Genomic DNA, 19,695 nt, shown 5'->3' on the forward strand with positions numbered 1-19,695 from the left:
GTCGTTCGGAATTCGTAATTTGTTGACAACACTATGTTAGCGAAGCTTTATATGCCCATAAAGCCATTTATACAATAATTGCAGAAACATCCAGTTAATTTAAGCATTTTTATTTGTTACTTTATTTTTAATGGATAGGCTTGAGAAAACTTTAAATTTTATTTCCGTGCAATGTCTATATGCATTGCATGTATCCTGAAGATGTATTGGTACATTTAGAATATGAAAAATGATAAATGAACTTGATAAAAAAATTATTATAATTAGTATAGTAACGATACATAAAAGCTCTACCTGACAGACGGAGCATTTTGTAAAAAGATTGTAGATTAAAAAAAAACTAGTTTACCATTTTAAATTGAGTAATTCTAATCGGATCGTCATTGTTATAAGATTAACTATCTTATATTATAATAAGAACAGAAGGATATTTAAATATTATTTTAAAACCGATTCACTCGATTAATTATAAAGATGTTCTATGATTTATTCATAGTATAGCGCTTAAAATCTAGAAACTACATATTTAAAAGTTAACTTTACAGAACTGATATAAATTGACTAAATAGGTGACGGCTAATGAAACGATGACACCGTAATTTCAAAAACAAATAAAAATATTGTCCTGCTAAAAATAATACTGTACAGAAATATACTAACTAGATTAATGAATTCACGCCACTTACTACCATATTACAATGTCGTAGGCATCACGGTCAAATCAATTATTATTCCCCTGATCGAGTAATAAATGCAGAAGTAGGGTAGCAATCTGATAGTGAGACATAATTGTCGCCAGGTCGGCACGTCTGTGCAGACTTCGTTACTGTTTTTATGTTCAAGTTCTACTAGTTGGAATCTAATTAGATTAGCTGGCACTGGTCGATATTAAAAATTATCTCGATCGAATCGAATCAAACGGAAATGTCTCTGTGATAAAATTGTTTTCTATTACAGATTTTTTCATCATCCGCTCACATTCATTAAGAAATGACGTCTAACATCGAACATGTTTGAATTAACTTTCGACTTAAGAGCGCTCAAGCTTAGAAAATTAAAACGATCCTCAATTACCAGAATTATCTCACTACGTAGCAATCATGGGCGAGTCAAATTATTATAATTTTGAATTTAAAATATATGCACTCGTAAATACATATACAAGTATAATTGTTTTAAGTTATTTATGCTGAAAATCTTCCACTATCTAACCGCGTATCTAAGACAATTTTGCGGTCTTATTCACGTAGTTAATTAACCGACACTTACTTAGTCTAATCAAAATACGAAGGGAATTACGTTTGCATGTTATAAACTTGGATATAATATAGAGCGAACGCTCGTTAATGGATCTATACATTTATTTACATCTCAATTCTATCCATTATAAATATTCATTCAGCGCCGGGTTTATCTTTGCGCCAATAACGGTGTAGACGATAGGTATTTAAATTAAAACACCTACCCAACGCTTGAATAACATTATAATATGTATCACAATGATTACACCCTGTAACCTTTATCCGAGACTTCGGCGTGGGTATTGAGAAAGCGGTCACGCGTAATCAAATTAAGATAGTTCATTTTATTTAATTACCTTCACAGCATAAGTAGTTTCAATAACACGAGTTCATGCATTAATCATAGAAATTATAATATTAAGGTAATTTAATATACGTAATTTAATATACGTGGGGTTAAATTCCAATCTTAAATTGGGTTAGATACCCATATCCAATATTGTACACCATTTAACTGCTTACCCTGTGATACAAAAATACTTTACACATACGAGTATGTATGAGGACTCGTACTTGTACTACATTATATCGTAAGTTAGTAAAATACCATGCTCTACCGTACCATGTACATTAGTCGGTTATTATAATATTATATTTAAAAAGTTATAAGAATAATGTAGATTTGTTAAAGCGAACACAAATACAAAACAATTGAAGAAACAGTACTGAATTTGATTAAGATCACATTAAACGGAATTTACATATAGAGAACTTTTGAAAAAGTTGCAATTTTATGTAGATTAGCACACTTGGTGCGTACAATTATGCAAATGTTCGACGTCGATTATGGCCTACTACCCACTTACTAGTAGCAAGAATTTATATATTTCTCAGTTCATGCACTCAAATGGAGCTGTTATTACTTCTTGCATTAAAATAAGTGTTAAACTAACTTACACTTATATATGAATCTATTAACTTTGAACCAGATATTTATAGCTATGTTTCTCAAAAACAATACTATCGATTTGGGTAAAATTTCATAATTGCTTCATATTAAATAGTGTTATAAATTACATTTAAATATTTGACGTTTACAAACACATTTTAATTTTTATGCACCTTCCCATCCTTCATATATATTCATTCATATCGCATCCCGTGGGATAGCATGACCACGAAACCATGTAGGTAACGATTTTTCGCCAAAATTCTTTGTACAAGCAATTATAAGTGCATTTTGTCGGTGTGTCTGTCATTAACTTAAACGTACGATGTTATTTTAAGGACCGTAATGGCCGCTCCCGCGAGCCTTCGCATTTTTTTCGGAACGCTCACGAAGAGCTATGCATTTAAACGCTTGAATTATGAAATTACAGTATCGAGTGCAAACACCAACCTAAGGTCCCTATATCAACTTTACAAAGCGCTTTCGGCCCTATCCTCAAAATTAATTTCGTTATAAACAATAAAATACTATTTGGAACGTATTTTTTTTCAAATTAACATTGCATAAACGCATCTATTACTATTAAACGCTCCATTGTTTCAAATAAAAAGTAACTCGCTTTTTGTTTACAGTCATATCCCAATACGTTACGTAAGTTCGACGCCCAGAAACAATAGCTGTCTATAGATGAAATCGTTGTATTGATTCACAATGCGTAAATTCATTCTGTTATGACAGGCGAGCATAAATTCGCGGCAGGACCCTCGGAGGCTGCGAAACAATACTTATCTCCCCATTGAACTGGTGAGACATTATCAGGGCCCGGTATAACGCTTATGGACAGCGGCCAAAGAAAGGGTGAAGACACAATAAAGGCCGTGGGGTTGCGAATTTCTTTTATAATTACTCGGGAGACAAACGGTCAAGTGTGTGCACCGTGTGAAAGAAGACGCTCCGTTGTGTTGCGCCATAAAGTATTCTTTTAAAAAATTTGCAATTATATGATCCCGATGTCATCTCGGTTCAAGGCAACACTCGTTTAAGTCTTATAATTAAAAGCATTTCACTTTAATACTGTAATCGTAAGCTTGTGTAAAATACTCCCAATAATTACATGGATGTAATGCCAACGCTATAATGTAATAAACACTTGCAAATAACCGCAAAATTACAGGCTCCGACGCAGCGGGCTAGCTGAGCTCTACGTATTCGTGGGTCACAATGGCTATACACCGTACAAGTCGGTGGTAAAAAGCTGATTGCCAAATTACAGGGTAAAGTGTCATAAGCACCGGTTGTGGCTGGCGCCTCTGGGCGAAGCTTCACAAAACATTATTGTTGTTTGTTCCTGCATTATCTAATATGTATGAAACACGTGAGAATATTTTTGTAAGCTGTTGCTGGGCGATTTTATTACGATAAGTTTTGTAGGTATCTATGTAAATTATTCACATTATTAAATTAATGAGTTTTTGCTCACGTCATCTCGATTATAGAGATGTCGAATCGAGTAGTAGAGTAGTAGAGAACATTAATAAATAAGAAATAGGCATACTAACCAAGAGACAGACAGACAGACTGAATATAAACTATTTAATGCAAACAAAACGTTGATTTATAAATAACTTATTTTCTTATCCTTGCATCCTTCCTTATATCATATATAATAAATTTTACTGTAAGTGTTTAATTTGAAAATAAATCTAGTAATATCATTACGAGTATTTCTTAATGACAACACATGTCGGTTGAACAAAAGCCCTAAAGCATTGCAAACCGTAATAAGGGGTTGCACGCAAGCAAGCGACAAAAAAATTAAGAATCACCCGATGAGCTATTATCTTCGCATGTTAAAAATAATATGGTCATAGGGTAATGTACATTCATGCGAGCCACGTCCAGAGGCGCATTTGAATATGGCTTTGTGTCCCGGGCCCCCTGCCTGCGCCGGACTTCACACGCTCTCGGCAGGTACTCGCCGCCATCGGCTCCCTTCAACAGTCAACTACCATCTACTGCGACTGGCGCTTTTTGACAATATTACTAGATAAATTGAAAATAAATTGAAAAAATTATATCGTAATAGAACGATTGCATATATTCCCCGATTTAATTTTTAATATTGCAACTAAGTGTTGATTTCTTCTTCAAAACCTTTTTATCGATTTAATATCAGTGTTATATATGCATTTGTCTATTTCAAATGTTAAAAAACACATTTGATATATGAATCTAATAATCAAAACAAATAAAGAAATCTTAACTCAATATGAATTGAATACATAAATTAAAAATGTCTATAATTTGAGACTATTATTGACGAAACATTTATGTGGAATCTATAATCCATAACGGACGGAACTCGTTAAGTAATACGGTTAAATAACGGTAAAGATATTATAGAAATTTTGTTAGCCACCAATCATAATCAACCATCTAATTTTGATTCATTTTATCACATCGACATATACTTACGAGGTTTTTAAGTTACACTACTCTGAGTGTGTCACGACGCATCATATTAGTAACCATCAGGAGCGCAAGTGTCAAGATTTGTTAGGCCGGCTTGTTGATAGACGCGTTAACATTGTACGGGCACCGTGATTGCTAATAATACGAATTGTTACCGACTTATATTGTAAATTGACGAAAATTAAATAGTAATTTTAGCAAACTAATCATATTGGTTCATTTGAATAAGCAACAGAATACGTTAATATTATTAAATGGTATGGCGTTTGATACCTAGGAACGATAAAATGTTTTATTACTTGACACACAATTTTAAAAACGATATAGCACCGCAAAGTCAAACTTCTTTTGTCGGATATATTAGCACTGTTTAAGTGCGCCTAAATACTTAACAATACGACAATTCATAGCAACATTCTAATTTTATTACGGGCCGCCTATGTAGTCATGTAACTGTTAATTAATTAATGTCTTTATGCCTATATGATGCATATATAAACATGAAAGATATTCAAAAGATTTAATAACAGAAATGTTCGAATTAAAAGTCATTTCAAAGAATTAAAAGAAAGTCATAAATTTTACATTCCACGTCATTATGCCAGACCTTTCGGTGACTATTAAGATAAAATAATCTTTGGTCGTGAATTATCTAAATTAACTAATCTTATCTGCACGTAGTCTACAGCTTTAATTTTGCTTCTCGTGGATGCAGTGATTAACATACCTATGTACATTTATTTATGATAAACACTTAAGCGTTTGTTTTCTTTGTGCGAGCTACCTTTAAGATTTGATAATAAACAGCAGGTAGCAATATTCTTAACAAACTGCTGCGATGGACATAATTTTGCTAATTACCAAAATAACTTTAAATTACGAGCACCATCCATAGATTAGTTAGATACTTCGCCGCCTTGAAATTGAATGAAGCCACAAACGGCTTATTAGTAAGTTCTTTTTTTGAATTCTTGACAAATAAAAACATTTTTAGAGAAAATTTACGAATAAATAACTAATACTGCTTAATTTATAAATAATTAGTTCAAATATTTTAGGGACATTTTAGCACGGAGACGTGGCAAAACTTTTTTACGCAACTATTTCAATTATCAAAAAGTACATTTTCTTGTTAGGAGTGAGTAATCTTTACTAATCTATAGCACCACCTAATAATGTACTCAAAAATATATCTTATACGTTTTTATTTCTTTACAAAGTATTAATTTTTTCGTAAGTATTATCTTCCAATAGAATCCAGAGTCACGACTATATCCACAAAGTTTGGGGACGCAATAAAATACGCCACATAACGTTGCGTGTCACTTGACATTCGTGAGCTTACGAGACACAGCCACAGCTTTAGAAAGCTCGCGCACCAATAAATACTCGTCCGATTATGATCTACGGCGCGTAGCCCGTAGCCACAAAGCATTCAGTGAGCATGAATCAGGCTTCCACTCTTTGCGTATGTTTACCAGTAGTTCATCCTAACTTCATAAATCTGCCAATTCACTGTGTGATTATAAAGATTTATATACAGCGCAAAAGGAAAAGTTATTCTAGATGTTAAGTTGTTATATGCGTACTGTTACTTACAAGCCCACGTACGCTAAGCAAGGAGATTGCAGTGAGCAAATACTGGATCAGCTTGCATTATTTTATAAGTCTACATTTATAATATGTACTATTAAATTATTACATTACATACTTGTATATTGCGATGATAGTTAAGAAAATAAAACATAATACAGCCGCTCCTAGTATCGAAGCGTCGAAGTGCCACAGATTTTTTTCAAAAAATTAATAAAGAGCGCTAATACCTACATAAAATGAATATTAAAACTTTTTCGAAGTTTGACAAACAACGATGAAAGTCCGAAGAGATGAGCATGGTAAAGCATACTTTAGACCTCCTGTAGCTGCAAGGAGAAACACGTGCTCAGCACAGAGATACATCAAATTCGTAACATATCGATTACTACGTATGGTATAGTGTGCCCTTAATGCCCTTTAATCCTATGCGATATCTCAAACAGCTTAAGTTGTAGTTCTCGGAAAATATAAATAACCTATGTAGATATAAATTTCAAGAGTCGGTCACAAATAATCGTAAATCAGTAGGTATACGTAGGTATATTACCGACTGTACTGAAATCACGTGACATGAGCATTTTCCACGTCTAACTCAAAACTACTGACATTTAAGTTTGTCATATACAATACGTGTCCTACGCAACGCACGTATCAGAGACGAAATTACATAAGATCAATACATATAGGTATGTAGATTTGTTGTAGGTGTGTGTCGGTACAGACAGACACGTGGCCGTAGTCCACACATGGTCCGTGGCGGCTACTTTCACGCGACTCGGGCGCACCCATATTAATTGCTCCCGTTCTTCGTCGAAGCTTTATTTATTGCCCTCACTGGTGATTGTGAAAAGTTTTGAGCGAACATTAGTTTTTAATTTTATCTCTTGTATTCAATCTGACATAACACGACACCGCCGGAGTACCTCTATCTTTGCTCATACCGTTTTCTCTTAAGCAATACACTTAACACTATTTATATATATATAAAAAAATGCTTTGTCCAATGCGAGATCAATGTTCTGTGAGAAAATGCTATTTGCCGTTGTCTTTGTACAGCTACACTAGGGGAGTAAATAAAAAATCAATTATTAGCTAAACAAAAATGTGAGTGGCCGCAGGCCGATGTCAACGTTTTTAGAGAAATAAACATTAACTGTTTGCTCAACGACCGCCGCCATAACTAATATTTGAGAATCGAAAATACTATTCTAATGTATGTCGTAGTACATGGGTACCTACCTGGCCCCGAGCATTTGACACTTTAGCGGCTCTTTTGGTGTCTATCCATATTACGTGATGTTTTAATATGCATCCTTCGCACATATTGTTTATAAAGTATAGTTGTAAATAAAATTATTTATACCTGTTAGGATAGAGCTCTGTATGAGTAGAACTCTACAATAAATTAGTTTGTATTCAAAATAGTAATTCAAATATTTTAATACGCATTATATTAAGTACCTAAATCATAAAACAAATAATATATATGTAATGTTTTGCAGCAAATATATTACGATCCATATTTATTTAACCAATAAACGTCACTGTAAGATTATACGATACACTTTAAATTTTACATGAATGCCGTCTCATAGCATTAACTTCGATTTTTTATAATCAAATTTTAATAAATAACACATTAAGCAAAAAACAGCTACGCTTGAGGTCTCACGGTCAAACTCGCAATAAATTTGTTGACGAGCGGCGAGTATGCTCGAACACGGAAACGCTGCCTATGCCTACCTAATTATCAGCCGTAAATGTAAATCTTGTAGTGTTTATAATACATATACTAAACACATAATATTATAATCAAAACTCATTAAAACAAATATATCCGTTACTTGTAACAGGTACAAATTCGCGGTTCATTTAAATGAAATCAGCGTTTCATAATAAAATGCAAATTGAATTCGGTATCACCGAATTTAGTCATGACGTAACATGTTTCATACATATAAGACGTACTATAATAATGTTAACCTTAAAATAATGTACAGATAATATTCGATAACAAAATAGTGTATTTTCATTACGATATATTTTACACTCTGATTTATACCTATACTTAGAGTCAAATGCTTAGATATATTAGGATAATTAAGTAGAACAATATAAAAGCATGCATATTGTTACATGTCCAAAGAGATGGTCAGTAGTGAGTTAGACAATAATCAGCAATACCTGTAGAGCGGGTTGAATACTGGTCACCGAAGGGCGGCGCGGCAACCCCAGCTACCGGCCGAGGGCGTTTCGCATGTCGCTAGTGGACGTCGGTCAGTTTGTAAAATAGGGGTCACTGGTGCACAATGGGATGTCCACTCCACCCTCCTGAGCCGGTGGTTTGATTTCAGAACAGGTTCGCAGCCGCGATGGCTCAGTGCGTTGCTGGCGACGGTGCGGTCCGGGTGCGACGTGACTGTCTACTGCGCTCGGCCGCTAGCCCCACACGCTCACCGTTCAACCCACTCGGAGAAGGGTGACATCGTAACTCATCCTTATTATTAAACACCATAAAGGGTTGACGACCGTTAAATACCCAAGAGTATGTGATCTAACATTTTGTTCGAGGGTTCTGCATAAAAATTCTTTTATAACTCGGCAAAAATATTGAAATTGAAAATGTCACGAAATTTTAATACTTAATGATAAAGTAATATTAGTAAGATGATTAAATTCCACCGAGTAGGTATTGCAATAATTTGTCGATATACCCATACTCTAAAATGCTCTAAACCAAACCAATACTGTTAAGAATTAGGTTCCTTTTCTGAACACCTTTAAATTAAGTATGATAGAATGGATGCTAATTACATTAGTCCATTTAAAAAAGCAATACCGTTAGTTCTAATATGAAAAAAGAATTTTGTGTATAAGTACTGGAATGACGTCATTCGTTATTTTAAATACATATTCAATGAACATCTTTGAAATAAATGTTTAATAAACAGGAAATCTTAATTCATGATTGACATTATAACAACAGGAAGTCAGATCACGAACAAGCTTGTGAAACATATCTGTTTTTGTAAATCAGTGCCAAAACAATATCAACAACACATACGAGTATGTATGTATTCCGCGATAACAGTAATTTATAATAATGTTTTTCATAATAACAAGCCATAAACATCTTGACAAACTCAATTATTCTAATTAGATGTGGTAATTCAAGTATTATGTATTCATAATTGCAAAATAGCCCAAGTTACATTAAGTAAACAAAAAACAATACAATCTAGTTATGAAAATCACCAAATATATCGTGGACAAAATGTAATTGAATATCAACAATCTTATAAATTTTAACGACAAATAAAATAGGTATAATTTAAATATTATTAAGTCTATTGATAGTTAATAAGCAAAAAAACCTGCTGATACTCATGTATTAAACTAAGAGAAAATATACATAAGCTAAAAAAAACTGTAAACATCCCAAATCTCTTCAATGTCCTGCAGAGCTTTAAACTTTTGTTCGAGTAAATATATGCGTAACCCTATAACTCATTAATTATGTATTAAGATTTATTGTAAGATTCTCAATAAAACCAATACAAGCAATTAATTTAGTAATTTAAATTGAATTACAGATAACGGATAAATATTCAATTCTCTGACTTTTAAGTGAATATTAATAAACATACTTGTGCCTAAAATAGATTTAATTGATCAATTTTGTTTTATAGGTAAAAAGGCAATCTATATGTAATAATAAACGAACTATAAACTACTTATCTATGCTATAAACATTCGCTTTTCTAAGCCACATTCATTACCTACCTATGTGAATTTATTCATAGTAATGTAAAGCAATTTACTAAGTAGCTAGTAAGTAAAAATAATATGAAAAATAAACAACTCAAACCTTTTTACAAACGTTTATTTTTAAAACTCTGATTGTGTGTATTGTATGTACTTAAAAGTATTAAAATCGGATAACTTTTTTGGCACCACTTAAAATTAACAACTCTGTGAACAGGTCATAATACATAACGATTTATGGATGAATTAATCTAAAAAGTTGAATACAAATATAATTATGTATTTTTCATTCAAAATGTTATTCATAACAAAAGTCTAGATTATCACGAATAACCCACGCCGTATTCCAAATTTAAAATCTATAACGTGCCAACCTATTACATGTAAGAATGTAACTGAACTTTGACATCCTCAAATCAGCTACGATAATGCGGCGTGAGAAAAGTTTAGCGATGGAAGAATTAATTGAAATAATGGTTGAAGGAAACATAAAACGTCGGCTTGCGGTAATTAGAAGTTAAGTTTTAGTGAAGCCCAGAGCGGCGAGACGGAAGTCTTCGCCCACTGCGCTTAACGCATAGATAATTAACGGTCGGCATTATATTAAGCCGAAAAGATAAAATTGCCTGTGCACAGATTTTATATTAAACTAACTGTTTCCCACATCTTTACTCGCTACAACAACTTCAGATGTTTACTATTAAAACGTTCATAATAATACCTATAACTACGAATTAATATGATTCGTACTTTATCGTATTGCAATCGAAAAGTCATGTTTACGTTAAATTTCAGATGATTATTTTACTAGAGCTTCAACATCCCTATTCATAGAGGTAGATACGTTACATGATCGTATTGTAATGTGAAAAGTCATGTTTACGTTATATTTCAGATGATTATTTTACTAGAACTTGAATATCCTATTCATAGAGGTAATAATTGTATTTTACCGACTTCGTTGTAAGAACAAAGGGTTTTGAATATCGTAAATGGTAGTGACAGGTTAGAAAGAAAAACGATAGGGGCTTTCAATTGAACTATGGCAGTTACGCCAGTGACAATATATTTGCACTTAATAATTTTAAAGAAATGCGTGTTTAAACGTTGTTTCCGTTTCACGTGTTAAAATATCTGTTGGCATTTAAAAGTTCTTAAAAATGTGGTGGTATTTTAATCCATATTAATTAACTAATCCTGAATCACGTCGGCTCGCGGTACCCCGAAAGCGATCGTTGAACGCAGTGCGACAGGTGGGTCCCACGCATGCGGCCACATACCTACACACATACGAAACTTTTATGTAAATATATTTACATCTAAACATATTAGCGCTACCTAAGTTTCGACGCAATTAATCTTAATAAGATTACCATTAAAAACAAATTGGAAAATTAAAGCGGTTTGGAAACTGTGAAGGTTAGAAGACCGTTTGGTTTTTCAAAATAAGATATTAAATTGTGTCATCCAGCAAGATACCCATTGTAGACTTCCCTATGCAATATTGTTCGACCGTCTACTGAATAGTTCTGCAAGTTATAATCCGTATAATAGTGGAAGCACTTATAATACAAAGTATAGTACCTGGATGACCGAGCTGTTGTAATAATAAAATACTGATTATTTGAAATAAAAAGTCACGATTGTAATGATTTGTCTCACACGAAGTAAGAACTCGAAAAAAGCGAAAAATGAAAGAAACAATCGGACGAAGATTTGAACCCGAGTTTCCTGCGTTTTAAGGCGCCCGATTTCCTGACCGAGTTATTCTAACTTCGTAAATGGTGGCGAAATTTAGCTTCGTATCCTAATGATTTTTATTCAATGCAAACGGTTAAAAATACATTTTCTGAAAATAAAAGCTAGCTAGATCGGTTTATCGCCCCGGAAACACCCTGAATACAAAATTTGAAGAAAATCGTTGGAGCCGTTTCCGAGATCGTTGATATACATATACAAGAATTGCTCGTTTAAAGTTATTAGATAGATACCTACATACTATCCGATAAATTTCTACTACGATATAAAGTTTTTGATAATTACCTAAATTGTACATACCTACCTATACTTATAGACATCGGCCGTCCTTAAACTCTGGAAATACGAAATAGATCGTCAAATTGACATAAAATATGTCCTTTTTGATTTAGTAACTGTAGGTACATAGATAAATAACATTTCATCTAGGTTTAATCGTACAATAAAAGTAGAACGCTTACATGAATTGATTGGCACCTAAACAACTTTAAAGCTCTGCCGTCTTCTACTTTTATTATAACGGCCATTAAAGTATATATTGCGTTACAGATAGCGAACCATTTAGACTTGGTTTTTTTACTGTTTTACATAATTACGAAATTATGCCTTACACCGAAGAGTGTATGTAGAGGAACATGTACCGGTCGGCGCGCCCACTCACTAGCGGCTAATAAGAGAATTAGAGAAGCGCATTCGACCGAGATTGATTGTCACAGATAATGTGTCATGTTATTATTTAAGTAGGCAAATACATTATAGCTTCAATCACGAAAATCCCTAATGGATAAGTTAACGTATTTAAATTTCAACCAAAAAATTCGTTTATTAACATTTTTGTAAATATTTATGTTGCTTTTTATGTTTATCGACAGCTATTCGTATAAAATAAAACGATTTATATACTTACTTATATAAGTCGTAAAATTTTTGCGAGTACATACTTACTTGGAATAACAAGGAAAACAACAAAATGTTAATTTTCGTCCTTCAAGCATACAACGTTTAATTTATCAACTTTTAAGCCCTGTTATACATTTTCAATGTTCGCAACAAAATATCAAAATTTCACGAATATTATAATATACTTACATAAATATACAGAGCATGTAATGAGGGAACGTAATGTAACGAACCGGGCAGGGAGCGACTGTATGATTGGCGTAACGAGCACAGGTACCGATTTTGGTCAATAATCGCCATAAGTATAGTGAGTACTTTCGCGTACAGAATGAAATAATAATTGGAGGGTCCGATTTATCACATTGCTGTTCTCCGAAATGCCTGAACATTTCTTGTGCAAGCCCTTCACGTCGTGCGCACGAAATATCTCGAGGAGTCCATGCCGAGTGCACTTAATTATAGGTAGAAAAATAAATTCATGGGAAGTTCGTCCGAAAAGATTTTTATCGTTATTATTTTGCCTAACCGTTCTCATCGCGCAAAAAAAACGAATAATCACGCTACTGCGTATCCATTCTTCGAAGTTCACCCTTTATTTTAATAACACAAAGGATATCTATAAGATTACAAAGGAGGGGTCAAGCTTTCACGAAATATTTCTTCCCACACTGGTCAGCTATCCGCCGGTACTGGTCATCGGCGGTCATCAAATGCTTTGTTTGGATATTGTCTCCGGATAAAAAACAACCCCTTTCATGTCTTTGAAAGACAGTACTTAAATGTGTGACACCCCTCTAAATGCAAACGGTCACTATTCAACCCATAAGTAATAAATAGTACGTACTCACAGGTGTTCATACACCGTAAGGTATGAAAAGTTTTTTAACAAAGCGACACAAATAAAGCAGTATTCCTTTAGTATTTTTAATTCGTACTTTGTATATTTTATATTTATAACATAGGTTATTATATATTTTAACCAATTTTTTTCTTTGTATATAAAACAAATACCTACCTATATATAAATCAATTAAAGTTCTTACGGTTGGTTCCAGTTTAAAACTTAGATACTTTTGAAACCAATACGTGGAGCTGATGTCAAGATTTTTTATAGCAGAACAACATATGCCAGTCTATTAGAAATAGAGAAATATAGCTTTAAGTGCATGAACAAATTCTTCATAATTAAGTATCGACACCAACATTAAAGTCTTAACTAAACAAAACTTTAATATTAAAGTTTTGATCGGTTACATATAAATCGAAATAGCTGCATGCTATAATTGAACGACCTTGTCGAATAGGCAACTGATTATTATAGGCAATGTGATTAAACCGAATTCATACAAATCTTTGAACCTTGAAAACAAAGTAAGGTCAGGAATTTCGGAAAGTCCACTTGGTATTTGTAGGCTGCATAAACTATTCATTTTGTTAGTTTATTTCAACATACGTTTTAAATCTTCGGGTGTAGGTACTTCCGTTTAGAACATACCTCCAATCGATCTGAATTTTGGTACACATATGGATTTTGGCTCCCTAATTAAGAATATCATACTCAAAATACCCGCAAATTATATTTTCAAGGTCAAATTGCTGAAAAATGATTTTTTAATGGTTTTCCGCGTATATTGCAGCAAACATGAACGTTACAAACAAAAGTTGTAGACCGTAAAGAAATACATATTTTTTGTTCTATATGTTTTTTGCGTGGACCCAGTTGTTTCAGAGAAATATAGCAGCAAAAAAAAACGTTTTTGAGCAATTTGACCTTGAAAATATTATTTGCGGGTATTTTGAGTACGATATTCTTCATCTGCGGGTCGAAATCCATAGGTGTACCAAAATTCAGATCGATCGGAGGTATGTTCTAAACGGAAGTTTATCCAAATCTTCAAAAGCTTTAGTAAGATCTAGTTACTATCCGTTACGTCTACAGCATGAAAGTCCTATTAGAATCGAATCAGTCATTTTCAATATCAACCAATTTCTTATAAACACGTATAAAAATTTCACAAAATTCAATGTGCATCCAAACAGATTTTGTTACATCTTTTATTCATATTGGACTGAGGGTAAATAACTCGCGTTATGTGTGGTAAATAGATATTTAACTTGAAAAAAATTAAAGGTTTAAACTTAAAAAATACACACCTATCAAAACTTATTTAAATTGGATAAACAAGAAATTGTACTTTGGACAAAAAATAGGTAGCAACATTTTCAATGGTACCTAGAATAAATTTTACCAAAGTTTCAACACCAACGTATTTAATATGTAAGTTTTAAGTTGACAATTTTACAAACTAAACTGTATCATAAATTTCATTACACTGATTATACAATATACCAGTTTGATTACGCAAAGTCCTTGCGATATATAAATGTATGCACATGGGGTAGGGATATGTGTAGCCATCAAGTAAGCAAATCACGCGCTTGTGTAGTGTAAGTTGCAACAAGCCGAAATTGCTTCTAAATACCTCTGTTTACAAGTTTGGCATGACAATGTTTGTGAGCATATTATAATATGATTTGCTTTACACAAACACACGCTTTTTTATTAACTAAAATGATGAAATTAATTGTCATGACAACTTTAATGTTTATAGCCGTAGCTTTGAGGTTGGGGGGTTCAAGCCCCTGATATTTTAAGCAACGAACCAAGTTTATCATTGCCAGCCATAGATAGAGCTCAACAAGCTAAGTCATAATACAATCCTGGCTGCCTTGTATCCATGATCTGATGCTACAACCTAGTATACAGCCTTTAAATTACACCAACACTTCTCAATAACATACTTTAAAGGTTTGGGCTCGTTCTAATCAAGGTTTAAATTTTAACGCAATATAACGGTTCATTGCATCATTCATTACTTATCCTTCATTTTAAAATATTTTGCTCGTGTTATTGACGCAACAGAAACATTACACTCTCTCGAGTATTTACCCATATCTTGTAGATTCGATATATGCTGTATGCCCACCATATAGGTATGATATGAGGTTGCACCATAAAGAAACAGTAGTAATATCGACACTCGGAGAAAGTAGACGTGATCATGATCGTGATAAGCCGTTCTCCAACGATAAATTTATGCGCCCTTTGTTTCTTTTCAACGATTTATCAAAAAGACTCCCTTTGTATCCGCATGACGTTAATCTCTGAACAGACGACGTCATAACGGGTCAAGCGATCGTACTATTGTTAAGATGGCCCTAAGTGATATTCCACGTTGCATCGTGTTTGTTTATGGATAGAACCTTAAACTTACGAATATAAATTGAGTCTTCGATTTATTCATGAAAATATTAATGTTCGAATCGTCCGTAAATCAATAGTCAAAGTTAAGAATCAAAAAATGTTAATCAAATGCTAATTTGTAAGTATAACTATAATTCAATAAGGGCTTGGGTACAAAAGATTATTAAAACTGACCGAAGCAGTGTAATCAACGAAGTAGAGTAATAAAAAAGTGTACGTAATGCATCGGGATCTGTAAATTGCTTGCTCTGTTCACCCGCGGGCGGGACCCCTTATCGAATGACCCTTATCGAGAAAATAACCAACGAAAGCATAGCCCTATTAACTGCACCGAGAAAAAATAATTGTTTGTGATTATGGATTGTAGATAATTGATTGTCGGCGACGACAGGATGCACCGTGGCTATCCTCGTCGAGTGCGAAATTGCATCAACTACTTAGCTATGTAGAAACCTCAACTAATAAATGGAATACGTCAGTGTAGTAAGTAACAACTATTAATGTCGCCTGTTAGCTGCCATTCGAATTTGTTAAATACTTAATAAGCTATACGTTGTATCTGAGAATGGAATCTCAATGCTAATTCCAACTTAGAATATAAATTCTCACTTATTTGTGATTAATTTCTATAGGCGATCAACACTACGACCACTAGTGCATAAATATATTTTAATTTTCTGTGTTGTATGACCATAGTCGCACTAATCTGTATTAATTAAAAAATGTAGGTATAAACCAACTCAATTTATTGGCAACACTCAGGAAAACTAACTATTTACGTTATTTTACAACTTTGTAACATGTATTTACTCAACGACACCATGTGAATAACATGTACCTATACAAAATGTAACGTATGTCTACATATTAAATACGCAAACATGCAGAGATGAGATTCAATGACTTCTTATTTACTAGAAAACATTATTTTCTGCTATTTGACTTATTGTCAAATAATATAACTAAAATAATGCTAATATAACTAATAAAGAAACAGTGTAGACAAAAGTATAACACATAGTGTATTTTTTCCTCCACTAAACAAAGATACGAACTACAATTTATCAGATAAACCCCAAGCATAAAGTACATAGCCACTGAGCTACAGACACGCCCTTTAATGAATAACAAGTGTATTTTTAAACCTAACCGTAGCAAAAAACATAGCTAGTAAATCATGTCATTTGACAACACTGATAAATTATCCTGATGCACCTAGCTATAGCATACAGCAATACACTAGTATAATTACGTATGTATGTTTTAATCCGTACATTGACTTGTATTTTACGTCTTCAACACATAGGACATACTCTCTCGCTGTTCAAAAACATTGCAGAGTGATTTTGTTGATCAGATATCTTGAAACAGTGTCAGTGATATCGTTTGAAAGCGATAAAACAAGACAGTACGTATAAAGTGTTCCTTTAAGCTTGTTTGCATTACGTAAAATATTTACATAATGAAATGAAAGATAAAAAGATATAACCTTCTTATATTCGTTCCATAACATTAATCAGAAGAAAAATATTGCAAGGAAAAGAAAATTTTGTAGGTAAAACTCAGTTTGTTGGCGAAGCGGCGAAGTCTAAAAATTGAAAAAAAATATGTAAAAATTATATTGTTTACTTTTGTTATCAGACGGCATGTTAATTATTGTTATAATAATATTCCTTCTATTAGATACTGCGCGTAAGGTCAATAAATACAATTATCAAAACATTGTTATTATAGTTGCAGTAGTATTAAAACTATTAGAAAAGAATAAATTGCCCTATAATACAAAGAACAGTTGTTTTTGACGGACATATTTTTCCCAAGTAATTTAAACATTGAAAGCGGCAACCCACACCAACAGACGCAAGTACATAGACATAACACTATAATGGAAACGAAAATATCTTTCACATAAACAATGTAAGTTATTTCCCCGCTAATGTTTCTGATATCAACAGAAATCATAAAGTTTAATTATACGCTAATAGTGCCATGAATTCTTAACTAGCTTCCTAACGGACACCGCCGATAAACAGACGCGCGTTTATGACAAAGTAATCGAAGCTGAATTGTTAATTGCGTACGTCGAATGAATTTAAAAATGCATGGCATTTAAATGCCAGCTCGGTCGCCATTTTAGTTCGATCCGAAAGAGAGACTATCGCCTTGAACGCGACTTAAATCTGACAGCCTCGAATGTCACTCTCGCCCGCACCAGTTAAATTATTAAGGTATGCCTCCGTCTCGTAATGATCGAAACTAATTTATTGTATATCTTCATGCACACTGAACAATTAAAATGAAACTGAACTACTAAAATACTTATACTATTTTTACACGAGATAATACCTACAGTTTCTTAGTCAGCTTTAAAAAATAGTATCTTGTAGATGAACAAAATAAGAAACTTTAGTATCCTATAAATACTACAATATTCATTCAGTCCAATACATTCGATTTTTAGAATCTCTAAAACAATATCATTAAATTCCTAATATCCTAATAAGCATCTTTCAGAAAAACAATAATGTCTCTCTCTTTTACAACGTAATATTTGAAAATTATACAAAATTATATTTTCAGCTCAAAAAGCTGTGCAAAGTCAGTATCTATTCGCAACTCTACATTATATAGACAACATGTTTGTTATGACGTCGTTTTATTTTAGGAATTTATATTTATGGAGAAAAATAAATTTTACAACACGATTTAGTTTTAAAAATTTTGCGGCTAAAAATAAAACACACATTTATTGTATTATGATAGAAATGATAAACTTTTCGCAACACCTTAAGCAGAAAAAATGTGACAGAACTCTAACAGTGGTTCATTCATCTGAAGATAGTTATCGTTTCTTTCTCAGTACCGCTAAATTACATTTCTAGTAGCCGTGTAACACGTTTACGAGGTACTTTAGAGATGCTACGGTATATCCGTAATGGCTATCGTGGTATTATACGGACTGATGCGAGAGTGATACCAACATATTCTTACTATATAATTTATACCCATGAAAGTTACCGAGCACAGGGTCAAAGAAAATTGACGGGGTACACAACGCAATGCCTAACGTTCAACGTATATCAGACATCTAAGCTTTCCGAGAAACCAGGAATATTGTTGACACAAAGCAACTCTAGCGGTTTTAAATTTCGTGTGCCATTTGAAACTGAAATATTTTGTAAATTGTTGTAGTGTTATTTTATTATCAAATGTAAATCTTTAGTCGTTATCTTTTACTGTGGCAGTGTTATAGAAGCACTTAGGTACGTAAGGCAGTTATGACTACTGAAAGTGGAGCATTTCTTTGACAAAGATTATGAATATGCTATCTGGTTTCTTATAATCTGTTAAGTTGTATAATGCCGAGAGGACGAAGATTTGAAATATTGATTTATTTATCGCTAAATATACGCCAATATTCATAATTTATCCAGTTCATTTAACCGTTTCTAATAAGGTTTCATTCTATTCTTCTAGTCCCTATTATTTCAAAGCAGGGCATGAATCTCTCTATTTTTTAAACTTAGTTTTTTAGATCGTCTCAGGAATGTACCTACATCGTGAAAATACCGTCAAGAAACCTTTCTTGACGGTATTTTCACGATTAAAGCATATAATAATTAAATTCTAATGATATAACTTTAAACTTCCACATTAATTAAACTAAATTTTATTGAGCTAACTTCATATTTTACTGGTATTCACGGATAGCGGGCAAAAGAGTAAAATATGGCAGTTATTGACAATTA

At 33.0% G+C, this 19,695-nt stretch overlaps 1 protein-coding gene across 4 annotated transcripts in view; it reads right to left on the minus strand.

The window, feature by feature from the left end:
• Positions 1 to 19,695, minus strand: part of grh (grainy head) — a 106,629-nt gene that overhangs the window by 57,512 nt on the left and 29,422 nt on the right. The window contains exon 1 of one of the 4 annotated variants that reach the window (XM_073087502.1): positions 8,443 to 8,463. The exons of the other annotated variants lie outside the window; for them this stretch is intronic. The gene's annotated coding sequence lies outside the window, so the exon portion shown is untranslated. Of the gene's footprint in view, positions 1 to 8,442; positions 8,464 to 19,695 lie in introns of those variants that run through there. 4 annotated transcript variants of the gene reach the window in all.

The sequence above is a fragment of the Epargyreus clarus genome, unplaced genomic scaffold (assembly GCF_041222505.1).
Source record: "Epargyreus clarus isolate Ecla_fem2 unplaced genomic scaffold, WU_Ecla_fem_2.2 ptg000003l, whole genome shotgun sequence".
NCBI lineage: Eukaryota > Metazoa > Arthropoda > Insecta > Lepidoptera > Hesperiidae > Epargyreus > Epargyreus clarus.